Raw genomic sequence first — 17734 nt, forward strand, 5'->3', positions numbered from 1 at the left:
ATCCGATGAAAATATTGATATATTTAGAATCATGCATAAAACAATTACAAAATACATTTTTTTCCAAAGATACATGGAAATTTACAAAATCAGAGTCTGTTGAAGGTCACAAATGAAAACTCAGTAAATACCAGAGCTGAAATTACACAGACCACATTCTTCAACCACAAAGCAAAATAAGTAGATAAAAAGATTATCTCTCTCCCCAAATCTGCATGCTTGGAAATTTTAAAAACACCCACAGTGTGTTATGAAACAAGGAAGAAATCTAATGAAAGTTTAAAATATTTAGAACTTGAGAAGGAAAACACTTACTGCAAAACTTAGAGGATGCAGCTAAAGCTGTAATCTTAAATGCATATATCCAAAAGAAAGAGAAAATTAGTGAACTAAGTGTTCAACTCAAGAAGTTAAAAAAGAGAACCACAGAGTGAACTCAAGAAGGAAAAAGATAATATTTTGACAATAACGCATATTCACAAAATAGAAAAAAAAAAGTGGGTTTTAAAGAGATAAAAGATATTTCTTTGAGGAGAATTATCAAGTGGCCAAAACCTAGCAAGACCATAATTCTTGTAGAGTTCACACAACTCTACTGCACCTTTTAAAGATTTTATTTTGTACCTACTATACAACAATGTAGAAAAATCCATGGCAGTTCTTTGAGACCTTTTGATGCTTTACTTCCCTCAAGGCTGCATTTCTCTTGAACAAAGATTTCCTTACATGAATTGACTTCTTCTGCTATCAGGAAAACAAATATTACATGCATAACACATGACAATTTTTAGAAAGAAAGTGCAGCCAAACACAACATGGGACAATCCAGTTTCTGATTAATAATAAGTTATTCTCTAAATGATTCTTGGTTCTACAAATGCATTCACAAGTTAATTCCCTTAAGTAGCAAGTTCCCCTAGTATTTTTAAGCTATAATTCAATTTTTAAAACTTTTGAGGAATACAACTTGTCTAGAAAATAAACCACTCTTCTATAAACTGTACACCCAGCGGTAATTCAAATGCTGAAATCCTATCCCTGCAGCTTTTCTTCTTAAAGCCATGGACAGATGCACTTGCATGATCCTCCGCCTGAGTGCCTTCTTCAGTTTTGAGCTCTATGGACCTCGCTCTTTTCATCTTAGTCCTGGTTTGGGACACATCTTCCTCTTTTCTGAAGCCGCTCTTAACCTGTGGTATAGTCAGCCAGGGAACAGGGGGAGTAATTGCATCTGCTGAGTACAGTCTCGAAGGTGGTAACTTTCAACCATTTTTCATGGCCGTACATGAGTCTGATGAACGTGGTGTGGAGACCTGGGGGACACAGTGTGAAGGCAGGAGCATCCTGCAGCGTGTGATGCGACATCAGTGCCAGGCTGTGATGCTTGCTTTGATATGTGCTAACACAGATACACTCTTAAGTGTTTAAACATATTGACTCATTTAATCCTCACAATATCACAAGAGTGATTCTCTTATTATCCCATCTTACAACTTGCTCAAGGTCACAAAGCTACTAAGCATCAGAGCCAGGATTGGCACACAAGCAGTCTGTGTTCTCAAACCCACTAGCCAAAAGGTAGAGTTTATTCCGTGCTCCACTAACCAAAGTCGCAGGTCCTACAGCCAAGCTGGGTGTTAGAACCTGGTTACCCTTAACTAGAAATCTAAGGTCCACCTTGAGCTCCATTGTCCAGAGCTGAGTCGAACTTCTTTCCAGGGTTTCTCAGGATCCAACCCCATGACATCTCCCAGTGGGAGGTTGTGTGTCCTCTTATTTATCTATGTATGCCCTCCCCTATCAGGTCAGCCCAGGAACGTGATTATTCTGTCTTTTCAGTGCTGGGGAAAGTCAACTCACTCCTGTGCACCTTGCCATGCTCTGTATCACCAGGGACCAATACTGTGCTGACACCCAGCAGGACTCAGTAAAGATCTGCTGATGAATGAATGAGTTGACAGGGTACCAGTGTGCTAGGCACTGTGCTTTGGGGAGTGATAAAGATTGTAAAGATTAGTAAGACCCCACCCGTCTCCTTCAAGGGCTCATATTCTAGTGAGGAGCTTTTGAAAGTTCATCATCCTCTCAAAATAGTTCAGGACATGGATTTTGAAATCAGATAGATCTGATTCACCTGACTGACTGTGTGGCCTTTGACAAGTTATTTTACTCCTTTTATTCTCCATTTATTCATCTGTAGAATCGGTATGATACTGTGACCTGCCTCATAGATGTGTTATGAGGATTAAATGAGATAACGCTTGAAAAATTGCTGTGTTCCCCAAAGGGAGCTGCCTCTGGTTTTATTCATTGCTGAGGACCTGCAGGGACACCATGAGAGCTCCCTTTGGCTGGATGGACCCCTGAAGTCAGCAGGCAGTGCGTCCCACTCAAGCGTCTGGCATGTCCACCATCCCCTGTTGTGTGACCCTGGATGCTTGGGGAATAAAACACCCATAATTAAGAGTAGAAGTTACCTGTGTTGGGTAACTTTGGGGACATTGTCGTCTGCAATTATTCCTATAGGCTGAAGTTTCTCTGCGTCTCTCGTCTAGGAATTCCTTTGGCTGAAAAAGGCAGTGAGCCCATGACCTGTTTCTTTCCAGCGATTGCCAGGACCTTTGCCCCACCTCTTACATTCTGGAAATATTTCTCAGACACCCCTGTCTCCCCAACCTCCAGACACCACTCTTTAGCTTGGGAGCGGGGAAGGTCAGGCGTTGCTGTCGTCAGTTGCTTAGACTCCTTCAGCGCGAAGCTCACCTGTGCAACGTATAGGGCCGTCTCCCTGCTCCTGGCTCTGCTTTGACACAGGGAAAAGGTTTGCTAACCCTTCTTTGGCTCCAGAGAGTTCTCCCCGTCCTCAGAGGCTGCAAGCGGTCTAGCCAAAAGAGGGGATGTGGAGTCAAGTGTGTCTGGGGTGGACCATAAGCCTTTGACCTCAGACCCATCTCAGAAGCTCAAGTAAGATAAACTTGTATCTGACTCTAGGATCTCAAATTGCCCCTCTTTTTAGCCTCAATTTCCCTATCTCTCTATAAATACTAGTATGACAGCTAGAGAGTCTCTGTTCCTTGAACTACAAATAAAATTAGCTCAAACATAAAAGTTCCAGATCCTCCCCTGGCTTTCTGAGAATCCCTTAAGATGCTTATTTCTCGTGATCTCATCAGTGAGGTTTCCCTGAATGCCCTTTCTACATTTAAACTTCACCCCCCCTGCCCATTTTCTCCCATTTTCTTGACCATCTCTCTCTGTTTTCCTTGGGTTCCTGCTGATAGCCAAGCTTCTAGGATTCCAACTTCTATTCCCAGTTGTTTATCAAGATATTCCCCTTTTCCTCCCAAGACAATTTTTGTCCTAAAAGGCATTTTGATGGTCACTGTTTTAAAAATGTACATTTTTATTTCACCACAAGAGAAAACTTTATTCATTGTATTGTGAGGATCAGATAGGCTAATAAAGGTCCAGTGCAGTGCTGTGTACCCAGTAGGGAGCAAATAAACATCAGCAGTGGAAATTATGAAGATTAATTGATATATATAAAAGCACTTTAAAAACTGTAACACACTGTACATGTGAAGGATTCTCATTATCAATGCTAGTACTTTAAGTCCTAGTAGATGTTATACTATTCAGACCATGTCCAAAAGTAGTTGAGACAGTACATGGTCAAGCTCCTATTTCTTTGAGAAACCTTTCCTTTCTAAAGAAGGTAGAGTAGGAGGTATAACACAAACTAAAGTAAAATCCTTGGGCTCAGCACAAAGACTGCACATATCAGCACAGGAAGAAAATACAGGTTTCACACAAGATGTCATTATGAAACTTTTAGAGGAAAAAAGTGTAGAAGTTAACTTCACTAAGTCCCTCCTTCGAATGGCAGCTGCTGATGTGGAAGAGTATGTGATTAAACAACCAGAGCCAGAATTCCAGGACCTAAATGAAAAGGCAGGAGCACCTAAACAAAGTCCCAGTAAGATCACAGCTGAGATCAATACCAGAGTGAGATTTCTGCAGGCAATCAAGGATATACCTAGTACAATTAAAGAACTCTTTGTGAGTAATGTCTTCAAGAAATACTAATACCAGAACCGCATAGCACTTGAATGCCAAAAATAAAGAATTTTTAAAGTATTCCAAAAGTTTCAGACATACTCTGAAAATCTGTTTTGAAATGGCAGGGCAATAAATGTATTCATAAGTGCCAACTGACTAAATCATCAAACCAACTTGGTATTTCAGACCTTCAAAACTGTGCCCTCAAGGCTGTACACGTTAAGAGATGTGCTTCTCAGTGGCAGTGTTGAACTACTTTTATCTGTAAATTTTAAAGTTTGACTATATAAATTATGAGTCTCTCCTGAAGGGATTTAACCCGGGATGTTGAATGGTATTATTGCCACTTTGTGTTTTTGTAAAATGTCTCTTAATCACAATCTCGCACTGAAGATTTTATTTGCTATTATCATTTATTTAAGAATTATAAGCCAAAAAATTTACAGTCTAATGTCTCATATAACATTCCTTAAAAGAATTGTAAATATTGGTATTTGTTTCTGACATTTTAACTTGGAAGCGATATGCTGCCAGATGATGTATTTAACAATATTTGGTGGCAAATATTCAATAAATAGTTTACATCTGTTTTAAAAAAGCAGAACACTATATGAATAATATGGATTAAGGAATATGTTATAAGCATAGACTACACAGTGTGGAAAGAGCTGGGGCTTGAAGGTCTATAAAGGGGAATTGGAGGCTTAGAGCAGAGACACTAATCAGCCATCATAAAGCACAGGTGCCGATGGACAAATCAAAGCTTGCAGAGAACCCTGGAAGCTCGGTATGCCCAGCTCGGTGAGTTTGAAGCCAGGTGTCTGGTGATGGGCTTAGGTTTGCCTTTGGTCAGCAAACCAAGCTGTCTGAAAGAAAAGAACACAGACTGGTTAAGAGGCGAACAAACTGGAATTTGCTGATAGCTGTGTAACTGTGTTTCACCACCTCTAACCACAATGACCTTCAAGAATATAGTGGTTACTGCCTCATTTCTGCCCACAAGTTTCTTTTTGACCAACTCTAACCCAGAACCATATAGAAAAGTTACCCTGAGAAATGTAATTCCGGCTTTGCCAAGTTGATGCAATACAAAACCACCATACTGCATAGTGGACATGTGGTCTTACCTGATGTGAAGTGCTTACCAAAAATACTATTTTAATCCAGTGGAGGTCATGGTAGGGCAGATATCTTTATTTATGTATTCATTCATTTATTCATTTTGTATTTAATGATAATCTGCTGTGTTCCAAGCACTTTTTTTTTTTGGCTAGGGAAGAGAGAAAACTATGACCCATGATATTGAGTAAAGTCCTATTTCTACAAAAGTGGGTTAATGGGTACATGCAAAGGGTCTTGGAGGTAGAAAGGGAGAAAGGCAGAATGAATTGTGAAGATGACTGCAGGCATTAGGAATAGCATGTGAGAGAGTGTATTACATTCAAGGAGCCTAAAGTTCACTGAAGTGTATAGCACATAGAGAGCAATAATGGCAGGAGATATTCAGGAAATGAAAACCAATAAGATTTAGTGATCGGGAGGAGAAGAGGAGAGGCAAGAGACGAAGCTGCCAGTGTGAGAGATTACGTGGTTGGTGATTTCACTAACGTGACATGGAATACAGAACATGATTTGGGGAGAATATGTTGAATTAGAATCTGTAGATATTGAGGTACTGCAAATCATGGAGGTGGAGGCATCCAGTAAGCAATTCACAGTGTGGGTCCAGAGACCACCAGTCTGTCCTGTTCTTCTCTTTTCTTAGCATTAATTACATTTGCAATTACTCATTTTAGCGCCTACTTTCCATGCCAGAATGACTACTCTCTGAGGGCTGGAATCACATCTTGCTTTTTGCTTTGTTGTTACCCTAGCATATCAAGTAGTGAATGGCATGTTACAGGTGCTTGATAAATATTAGGTTAATGCAACTTGAGAGACCAAGAAAGGGGTGCTTTTGGGAGCACCAAAGAGGGGTCAGAACTTGAGATATGGATCTGAATAGTGCTTGAAGCCATGAAGTGGATGGACTTATTCAGGGATATATACACAGTGATAAAAGAATCCCCAGGGCAGGCCCTGAAAGGACACTCACACTCGAAGGAATGGCAGAGAAGAAAAAGCTGGTGAAGGATTCTGAGAAGAAGTGATTAGAGGAAAAGATAACCAAGAAAAAGTTTGAGGTAAAAAGGGAGGAAAGCAGGATGAATTGTGAAGATGATTCTGGGCATTAGGAATACATGTGAGCATGGGAGAAAACAGGAAAGACAGCATTTTAAAATATAGCTTGCTGGGACTTCCCTGGCAGAACAGTGGTTAAGACTCCGTGCTCCCAATGCAGGGGGCACGGGTTCAATCCCTGGTCGGGGAACTAAGATCCCACTTGCCACACGGCCTAAAAAATGTAAAATAAATAAATATAGCTTGTTATTGTAGTAGTGTGATTATCTGCTACAAATCAACATCTACAGGGATGGTGACCCTCTCTCTCACCTAACATCCCTTGAAGACCAGTTTGATTTGCTTTTAGTCTCCCCCTTTTCTCCTTTGGAAAACTCTTCAGCCATATTTCACGAACAGGAACACTATTTATTAATTGGCCTCTCGCTTCCCTGAATTATCAACATATTGCATTTCTGTGGCCATAATGATTGGTTTCTTCCGGGATGGGTACAGTCCAAAGCTATACCAATTGGATCGTATCTCAGAACCTTAGGTAGGTGCTCTTGGGAAAAAGGCTTGCCTTTCCTACTGCATGTGAAGGTGAGATGTGTGGAAAAGAGAAGAAAGGAGAGACAGGAAAACCAGGGCCTGGTGACCTTTGAGCCCCTAACTGTGGTGTGTCTAAAGCAAGCCCTGTTTCTTTTCTGTGAGCTGGTAAACCTCTTTGCATCTTTATCTCAAAGACTCTTAAACTGACATTCTAAGAAGTAAAATATGAGTCCTTTATAAAATTAAGTACACATACATTTAGATATATTTGATTTTTTGTAAAAGTAGGGAAAATTTTGCATTTACCTCAACCCCAGATTATGACCCTAACTATGCAGGAGCTGATGTTCTATAGGGAATATTGTCACAGCTTGAACAAAAACCTTAGTGGGTGTAACACGACTTTCTTTCTAAATAGCAACCAGCCCCGCTGAGTCAATGTTGACATATGTAACTCTTTCCTGGAAGGCAAGAAAATCTGAAGGTTGACTGGTTTGCTCACTCACCCTGCCTTTTGTTTCCTAACGAACAGGTAATATTAGTCTTTCAGTATGATAACATAGCGCCGACCGATTTGCATCACTGGGTATTGTCCGCCCTGTGTGTTTCAGTTTGTTCTCTTATTTAATAGGAGCTGTACTGAAACTGGGCAGTCTCTATTTGTTCAGCAGCCTCTTATGAGTGCCTGCCTTCTCTCCTGGATTGAGTTGGACCAGGGAAAAGATAGACGTAGGATAACGTGAGTAGATTTTCTTAGCAAAATGGACATTCCCAAACTTTTCACCACTCCAAGGACTTCCAGTAGGACCTTTGATACCTTTAGAAATCTAGTCACTCCAGCCTGGAATAGAGTTGATGTTTGTCTCTTGCTTCATTTATGTTGAGATTCTGGCCCAGCTGGTCTTAGTCAGTGACCCTCTTTTGCTGTGTCTTTGAATCATGGTACCATATGATTGTCATCCTTATTTATTCTTTGGTATTCCTACTCGTAAACATTGATAAGCACTCTCTAGGCTCTGCTATTTCATCACCTGAAAAATGGGAATATTCATACGTAACTTGCAGGTTTGTTGTGAGGTTGAAATCAGAAAAAAATGATAGAACCTCACTGTCAATCTCCATGAGTATTTACAAGACTGTATCACGCTCCCACAAAGGGCTCCCTTAAGCCCATCCCCCCATCAGCCCCCACCCCAACCTGGGCCTCCCTCCAGTCTGTGCTTATTTTGGTTCAGCAAAAGGTATGTTGTGTTTATTTGTAGGTTTTCTTTTTTTTTTTTTTTTTAATTAATTAATTTATTTATTTTTGGCTGCGCTGGGTCTTTGTTGCTGCGCGCGGGCTTTCTCTAGTTGTTGTGAGCAGGGGCTACTCTTCGTTGCGGTGCACGGGCTTCTCTTGCTGTGGAGCACGGGCTCTGGGCATGCGGGCCTCAGCAGTTGTGGCTCGTGGGCTCAGTAGTTGTGGCTCGCGGGCTCTAGAGCGCAGGCTCAGTAGTTGTGGTGCACGGGCCCAGCTGCTCTGCGGCATGTGGGATCTTCCCAGACCAGGGCTCGAACCCGTGTCCCCCGCATTGACAGGCGGATTCCCAACCACTGTGCCACCAGGGAAGCCCCAAGGTTTTCTAATCATTTTTATCCACTGAACTGTGGACTGTTTTGGAGGCTCAATTGTCTTCCACCTCTGTATTCCCCAGGGACGAACCATGTCTAGAACATTAGTAGGGGTTCAGTAAGTGCATGTAAAAATGTTAAAGAGAAAAGGGACTAACTTTTTTTTAAGTCAGCTATGTACTGAACACTGTTAAAGACACTTTCACACACATAATTACATTTAATTCTTTCAATACATCATTTTCACAGATGGAGATATTAAGAGATAAAGAAGTTAAGTGGTTTGTGTAAGATCCCACAACTAGAGGGTGTCAGACCAGAATCCCATTCCATTTATATTTGCCTCCAAAGAGGTTGCCTCAAAGCAGTTGAAAATTTGCCTCCTTCATGACTTCCTTAATCTTTGAAATTTTCTAGATCACTCTTACATACTTCTGTTTCTCAAAGGGATGAGGAGACCCCTTACATATATCAAAATATGTATATATATATACATCTGAAACATTTATATATCTTTATATGAACACTTGAAAGACAATTTGATTTTCAACTTAAAAATGCTTTGTTCCTATGGAACCCTTAAATGAATAATTGCCTTGCCTTGACTTGAATTATCATTTAGCTATGAAGACTCTGCCAGAAAGAGTTTAAATCTAATTGTTTTGGGTACCTTATTGTTTACTTACTGTAATATCAGGTCATGATGTTTGAACAGTGAGTGTAAAACATCATCTTGTTGATTTCCATAGATGTAAATGAACAGTGGTAGTGTATGCTTAAAATTCATTATATAATGGTTAAACATTTGATAAGAAAAACCAATTCATTGTTTTAAAATGACAGCGAGGTTGTTTTCTTCTCATAAATACTTCTTCTTATAAATTCTGAATTTACATCTCAAAGGAGTTTTAGGTCTTAAACATAGGATAAAACCCTAAGGAAAGGATGTACACCACAGCAATTAAGAGAACAGATTTTGAAGTCAGAAAGACCTGGGTTGAAGTGCTCTCTCGCCACAAATTACTTGCAGCATGACCTTGGGAATATTACTTAAATTTTTTCAAGCCTCAGTCACCTTATCTATAAGATGGGGCTATAATAGTGCATGCCAGATAGAATTGTTGGGAGACTGGAATGATGATACACATAAAAGGGCTGAACACAGAGCCTGGAGCCCAATGAACACTTAAGAGCGATTAGCTATTTTTCTTCTTAAGAGCGATTAGCTATTTTTCCTCCTTTAAGCTAAGTCTTGTTTAGTTCAGTTATAGCTACATGATCATTTTAACACAAGCTTTACATTTCCAACTGGTACAGTCAAATCCAACTGCTAGAGAGAGATATATACAGGTGGTCAAGAAGCTTGGCCCAGCTGACTAGAGGCAATCAGGGAAGGTCCCATAGAGAAAGTGATGGGTTAGATTAATCTTAAAGTGGGGGAAACTCATGGGAAAGGAGAAAAGAATTGGGGTGGGTGTCAGGAGGACAAACTGGCCTGGGACTATTCATAGGAAGTGGAGGGTCAGAGTTTCACTTCTGCTTTTCTCATTTCAAACTCATAGCATTCAAACATTTTATCCCTGAATGGAATAATGAATAGTTAATTTTTGGAATTGTACAAGAAATATTGATTTCATAAATTATATGCTCGTAACATAAAATTTTCTTTGACATAATGTGAATAGAATATTAGGCAGATTGCTTCACCAGGGCCCAAATTGTTATATGGTGTCTGGAACAAATGAAATGTTTAATTTTTGCTCTACTTTTCAAGCAAGAATGAGTCTGAGAAACTGCAAGTCACCTACCTGTCTTATGTTGTGTTTCAGTACTTACATTTCTAATATATTTTCTCATTGTCATTTGATTAAATATTAACTCAAAATATCAACATGATGAGACTATTGATAACAGTTTTTTTGTGGGTGTAGAAAATGGTACTTGTTACAGTGAAAAAGAGGCCTTCATTTGACCATATTAAGAAGTCATGGCTTGAAATTGCTATCAAATATTGATTTTATAATTGGTTCTTTTTTAAAGATCATAATTTTTTTGTTTCTTGCAAAGCATAGTTTTACCAAGATAAAACATTAAAAGAACTGAAATAAATTATTGAAAATAGAGCAAAATATGATAGTCTTATCAAACTTAATTCAGTTTTTACAGAATTAACTATGCATAGTAAAACTTGAGCAAACGTATTGATGAATGAAAAATATAGACTGAGAAATTTCAGACCCAGAGGATTTTTGTGTTTTCTCACACTTGTAATAATGAGCCTCTGGGCTCACACTGAGTAGGGAAGGTTTTTCAAAACGTAGTCTAAGTGGTCATTTTAAGCGCTGCATTTTTATTCTTCTCTGCTTCCTCTTCCCCAGATTCAAAGCCTCCATCTGTTGGGCCCAAAAATGGGTTGTTTACTTTGACTGTATGAACAGATAATCCCTTTCTCCCAGGTCTGTGTCTTTAAAAAGATATTAAATCTTTGCATGGTTGAACTACTTTTATGACTTCATTTCCAATATTTGGAATGTTTAGGTTCCAAGGGTTATATCCACACTGTCGGCAAACAATGACATCTTTTAAAAAAAATCAGTTTAATTAAGTTTGGTCACATATGGTACAGAGTCATATGGCATAAAATCATTAGAATATACTCTGATATTCTTCCAAATCCTTTAAATCCTGCCCTCTTAACATAGAATTAATTGCTGAAGAGGTAAGTTAATGTATGGCAAATGTTTATCCAGTGAAATTTCCCTCAGTAAAATCACTCCCAATTTCCAATTATGTTCTCTTAAAAGAAACTGACAAACCGATTTCATCTGGTATGGAGCGAGCTGATATCCTCAGTCACATGGCATCTTTCTACCTCAGTGTTCTTAAGTGACCATTTCTTAAAGTTACAAGGAATGCTTCCATGTTTTGGCTTTTAAAATATTAGCTTATTTTGGATTTACTTTGACTGACTCTGTAAGCTTGAAATCAAATTGATCATTTTAGAATGACTCACGGTAATTGGTTAGCAATTGGATTACCACTGATCATTTCTGTTCTGTCAAAAATATTGCCAAATTAAGTAAACTCTGTCCATTATTTTGGCTGCTTTATTGACTGATTCCCATCTGTCCCACCTGATGTCCTTCACTCACATTTTGTTCCATGCGGCTCCTTCAAGATCCAACTCAAAGACCACCACTTTCCCTCTAGTCTCTGAATTGCTCTAGCTGGACTCCTACTGTCTTAAAAGAACTTGATCTGGGCAGGTGTTAGGCACTGAGCTGTCGACATACTGCCTGATCCAATAGTTGTTTTTATATGTGCCCTACGTCTCATCTAAATTACTACTGATTGAGGGCAATGTTTATTTTATTTTTTATTTTTTTATTTTTTTAATCTTATGTGGCCAATTTACTAGTTTTTAATTAATTAATTAATTAATTTTTGGCTGTGTTGGGTCTTCATTTCTGTGCGAGGGCTTTCTCTAGTTGCGGCAAGCAGGGGCCACTCTTCCTCGTGGTGCGCGGGCCTCTCACTATCGCGGCCTCTCTTGTTGCGGAGCATAGGCTCCAGACGCGCAGGCTCAGTAATTGTGGCTCACGGGCCCAATTGCTCCGCGGCATGTGGGATCTTCCCAGACCAGGGCTTGAACCCGTGTCCCCTGCATTGGCAGGCAGATTCTCAACCACTGCGCCACCAGGGAAGCCAGGGCACGGTTTATTTTTATAAATTTCTCTACAGTGGCTTCTATGCATCAAGGTTCAATAAATATTTATGGAACAAATTAGGAATTTGGGGCTCAGTATTTGGCTCTTACAATTACTGATTTTTGCAGTAGATTCCAACTTTATGAGAAATAATAATCTCTATCAATTTTAAAGTGCTTAGAGTGCTCCAAGCATTTAACTAGGCTCTTAATTCATGTTATCTCATTAACCTTTTATATAACTCTCTACATTAGGGATTGTTTTTGCTCTTTTCTTCACATGAAAAATGTGAAGCTCAGAAAGGTTAATTAACTTGCCTGTGATTGCTCAGCTACTATTTGACAGAGTGGAATTCAATGGTGCATCTTTCTGACTCCATAGCTTGTGTTCTTCTGTGAAGCAGTTATGTCCCTCGAGAATTATTATCATTGGACAGGTAAGAACATTGGAGTTAAGACAGTTTAATAATCTTGCCTAAGGCTATATAACAAATAACCACTGCTGAAATTTCTCTAGTAGGTGGGTGTTCCAATGTCTGTTTCTGATTAATTTTTCTTATCTCAAGGTAATAGTATTAGACGCTTTTTATATTGTTGGAGTAGGGTTCAAGTTTTGAAAAACACACTTTTTATCAGTCCTTGGGATTACTTAAACAATTCTATTCATTTCAGACATTTATTGATTACATTTTTCCCTGACATTTGGTGGAAATAGGATAATACAATAATACCACTTTCCTTTTTTTTTTTTTTTTCCTTTGCTTCTGTTTACTGCTTACCATTAAATATGTTCTTTTAAGAGATGAAATAGGGGCTTCCCTGGTGGCGCAGTGGTTGAGAATCTGCCTGCTAATTCAGGGGACATGGGTTCAAGCCCTGGTCTGGGAAGATCCCACATGCCACGGAGCAACTGGGCCTGTGAGCCACAATTACTGAGCCTGCGCGTCTGGAGCCTGTGCTCCTCAACAAGAGAGGCTGCGATAATGAGAGGCCCGCGCACCGCGATGAAGAGTGGTCCCCACTTGCCGCAACTAGAGAAAGCCCTCGCACAGAAGACCCAACACAGCCATAAATAAATAAATAAATAAATATAAAAGTTCTTCTATAAAAAAAAAAAAAGAGATGAAATAATATATTAACTTCTGAAATCACCTCAAATAAAGACCTACAGAGATGTCCATGTGTTTTGGAATGATCGTTGCTTATTTAGCAGGAATATTAGTTTAAAGATGGTGTATCCTGACTCACTGGATAAATCTTTAGAAGTAAATGGGGAGTTTGTTAATGACATGAAAGGGGTTGGGGAGGGAAGTCAGAAAAGAAAGTGAAAAGTAAATTATGTCCAAGTCAAAAATAAGTTACATTTATAGCCTTGGAGTCAAGATACAAAGAAGGACATTTTGTGTGTATTTATTTGTGGTATAGTTTTACATGTCTGTAGCACCGTTGTTGATCAATTCTGGCTTGACACTAACTTAGGGATTTTTCACCTCTATTTTCTTCTTTCATAGAATGCCAGGCATTGCTTAGGTGAAGAGATATACAGTTGACCCTTGAACAACAGGCATTTAAATTGCACAGGTCCACTTATACATGATTTTTTTTTTCCCTCAGAAATACTACAGCACTACACGATCCCTGGTGTGTTGAATCTGCTGATGCAGAATGGCAGACGAGGAGGAACCAAATATATGGAGGGCTGACTATAAATTATGCCTGGATTTTGGGCTATTTGGAGGGTTGGTGCTCCTAACACCCCTCCCTCCCATTCCTGTTGTTCAAGGGTCAACTGTACTAGAATTGACAGACAGTTATCAGAGCAAGTCTTCAGGGGCTGAGAATAAACATATGGGAAGACTCCTGTATAGTCTATGGAATGAATACCATTCCCACACTTGTCTAAGCGTCTATACATGAGCCAAGCTACCCATGGACCAAACCACACTAAGCTGATGACCTCAGAGGGGGTGCCATGCTTCTGGTGTGGGTGCTTGGAGCAGATAGTCCTCATCTTCTCAGAGGGCATCAGCTCTTTCCTGGAAGAGCCCTTCTTAGGTTGACATCAGCCCAAACCCCCCACAGGCCAGGGATTGGGGCCCTTGCCTGCTATGAAACTACGACTTTCAAGATCAAAAAATTCAGGTGGCTGAATGTTTCATTTGATAACATCAGAGATGTGATCTACTGGAAATGAGAGATATGAAGACAATCTGAGCTTAGATTCTTTCCTCCTCTTGTCTGTTCTATAGCCCCAGTTCTTACCTTGACTGCATGTTGGAATCAACTCCGGGAGCTTTAGTGAATACTGATAATTGGGCTGTACCCCCAGAGTTTCTGATTGACAGGTATACCTCCTTCTATTGTGCTTCACTTTATGGTGCTTCATAGATACTGAGTTTTTTTATAAATTGAAGGTTGGTGGCAACACTGCGTTGAGCAAGTCTGTCGGTGCCATTTTTCCAACAACATTTGCTCACTTCATGTCTCTATGTCCCATTTTGGTAATTCTAGCAATATTTCAAGCTTTTTCAATATTATTACATTTGTTATGGTGACCTGTGATCAGTGATCATCGATGTTACCATTGTAATTGTTTGGGGGTGCCGTGAACTTCACCCATATAAGACAGTGAACTTAATCAGTGAATGCTGTGTATGTGCTGACTGCTCCACTGACTGGCCGTCTCCCCTCTCTGTCCCTCTCCTTGGGCTCCCCTCTTCCCTGAGACACAACAATATTGAAATCAGGCCAGTTGATAACCCTACAATGGCCTCTAAGTGTTCAAGTGAAAGGAAGAGTCACCCATCTCTCACCTTAAAGCAAAAGCTAGAAATTATTAAGCTTAGTGAGGAAGGCATGTTGAAAGCTGAGATAAGCCAAAAACTAGGCCTCTTGCACCAGTTAGCCAAGTTGTGAACGCAAAGAAAATGTCTTGAAGGAAATTAAAAGTGTTCACACGCATGACAAGAAAGTGAAACAACTTCACTGCTGAGATGGAGAAAGTTTGAGTGGTCTGGATAGAAGATCAAACCAGCCACAACAGTCCCTTAACTCAAAGACTAATCCAGGGTAAGATCCTAATTCTTTTCAATTCTATGAAGCCTAAGAGAGGGGAGGAAGCTGTAGAAGAAAAGTTTGAAACTAGCAGAGGTTGGTTCATGAGGTTGAAGGAAAGAAGCCATCTCCATAGCATCAAAGTGCAAGGTGAAGCAGCAAGTGCTGGTGTAGAAGCTTCAGCAAGTTATCCGGAAGATCCAGCCAAGATAATTCATGAAGGTGGTTACAGTAAATAACAGATTTTCAGTGTAGACAAAACAGCCTTCTGTTGGAAGGAGGTGCCAGCTAAGACTTCCATCACAAGAGAGTAGAAATCATGCCTGGTTTCAAAGCTTCAAAGGACAGGCTGACCCTTTAAGTTGAAACCAGTGTTCATTTACCATTCTGAAAAATCTTAGGGCCCTTAAGAATTATATTAAATCTACTCTTCCTGTGTTCTATTAATGGAACAACAAAGCCTGAATGGCAGCACATCTATTTACAACATGGTTTACTGAATATTTTAAGACCGTGTTTGAGATCTACTGCTCAGAAAAAAAGATTTCCTTCAAAATATTACTGCTCGTTGACAATACACCTGTCACCCAAGAGCTCTGATGGAGGTGTACAATGAGATTAATGTTGTTTTCATGCCTGCTAATAAAACATCCATTCTGTGTCCCATGGATCAATGAGTAATTTCAAATTTCAGGTCTTATTATTTACAAAGTACATTTTGCAAGGCTATAGGTGCCATAGATGGTGATTTCTCTGATGGATCTGGGTAGAGTAAATTAAAAGTCTTCTGGAAAGGAAAAAAATTCACCGTTCTAAATGCCATTAAGAATATCTGTGATTCACGGTAAAAGGTCAAAATATCAACATTAACAGGAGTTTGGAAGAAGTTGATTCCAACCCTCATGGATGACTTTAAGGGGTTCAAGACTTCAATGTAGGAAGGAACTGCAGATGTGGTAGAAATAGCAAGAGAACCAGAATTAGAAGTGGAGCCTAAAGAGATGACCGAATAGCTACAATCTCATGATAAAACTTTAACAGATGAGGAGTTGCTTCTTATGGATGAGCAAAGAAAGTGGTTTCTTGGGATGGAATCTACTCCTGGTGCAGATGCTGCGAAGATCGTTGAAATGACAACAAAGGATTTAGAATATTACATAAACTTAGTTGATAAAGCAGTGGCAGGGCTTCAGAAGACTCCAATTTTGAAAGAAGTTCTACTGTGAATAAAAAGCTATCAAACAGCAATGCCTGCTACAGAGAAATTGTTCATGAAAGAAGAGTCAACTGATGGGGCAAACTTCATTGTTGTCTTATGTTAAGAAATTGTCATGGCCACCCCAGCCTTTAACATCCACCACCCTGATCAGTCAGCAGCCATCAATATAGAAGTGAGACTCTCCACCAGCAAAAAGATTCTGACTCGCCGAACGCTCAGATGTTAGTTAGCATTTTTTAGCAATAAAGTATTTTAAAATTAAGGTACATACATTTTTTCAACATACTGCTATTGCACACTTAATAGACCACAGTGTAGTGTAAACCTGACTTTTATATGCATTGGGAAAGCCCAAAATTCATGTGCAATAAAGCAGATATTGCTTTATTGTAGTGATCTGGAAATGAACCCACAATATCTCTAATTGGAATAAATGTAGCCTATGGAATGGGATTTTTAAAAGCTCCCTAGGTAATTCTATTGTACAACCAACATTGAAAGCCACTGCTCTAAAGTACCCCTTTCTTGCTGATATAATTTGGCTTTATTTTACTTCTTTTTCTGGCAGTGCCATAGGTAACATCCATGTTTCTAACAAAACCTCTATAGCTGTGAAAAAGGGACAAGCCTAAGTACTTTCATAGAATTTAATCTAGTGACTGAGAATAATTACCAATATATTGTTAAGCTTATTGTGGCTAGAGTTTTGCTAACAAAAAGAAACATTTCCTACTTATCAGAAGGGCATGATAAGTCATTAAATGTGTAATTATAATATTAATATGCCTTGCAGGCAGATTTAAAAATTGCAGATGGTAGGACACTGAATAAAACAGGGCATTTTTCCTGAATATCTAATTGGAGTTATTTTGATGATTACAAAAGATATTGTGAACATTTTTGCAGAGATTGGGGCATGTACAGCATGGGGACATTTGCCAACTACTTGTCTTTTTTAAAATTTTATTTCCTCATCTTTACTTAATTTCAAATACATAATGTCGTAAGATTTTTCATAACATTCAGATACTTAATGATTTCCCATAGAAATCCAGAGAGTTTAATTATGATTATATGCCAGTAAATGATAAGTAGTAAAGTAAGAATGTTATAATAATGCCAGAGATCATGATTTCCATAATAGATGAGTGCCACTAAAATTGGATTTAAGTAGAATTTATATTAATAAACTTTCTTTCAATGTATCAGAAAAATTTAATATTAAATAACTTTTTGGTGAATCGTTTTGTAAAGTGAATTTTCACAAATGTATTTTTGGTATATATTTGGATTTCCATATGTTGGTTTTTTTCCAAAGTAGCTACTAAAATATTGTTTTTCATTTCTTAAAAAAGATGTTTAATCACCTAACC

At 39.1% G+C, this 17734-nt stretch overlaps 1 pseudogene; it reads left to right on the forward strand.

Moving 5' to 3' along the window:
- The first annotated feature begins 1119 nt into the window (after nt 1-1119).
- LOC130709215 (programmed cell death protein 10-like) lies at nt 1120-4341 on the forward strand (annotated as a pseudogene).
- Nucleotides 4342-17734: the final 13393 nt, after the last annotated feature.

This window comes from Balaenoptera acutorostrata, chromosome 11 (genome assembly GCF_949987535.1).
Source record: "Balaenoptera acutorostrata chromosome 11, mBalAcu1.1, whole genome shotgun sequence".
NCBI classification, from domain to species: domain Eukaryota; kingdom Metazoa; phylum Chordata; class Mammalia; order Artiodactyla; family Balaenopteridae; genus Balaenoptera; species Balaenoptera acutorostrata.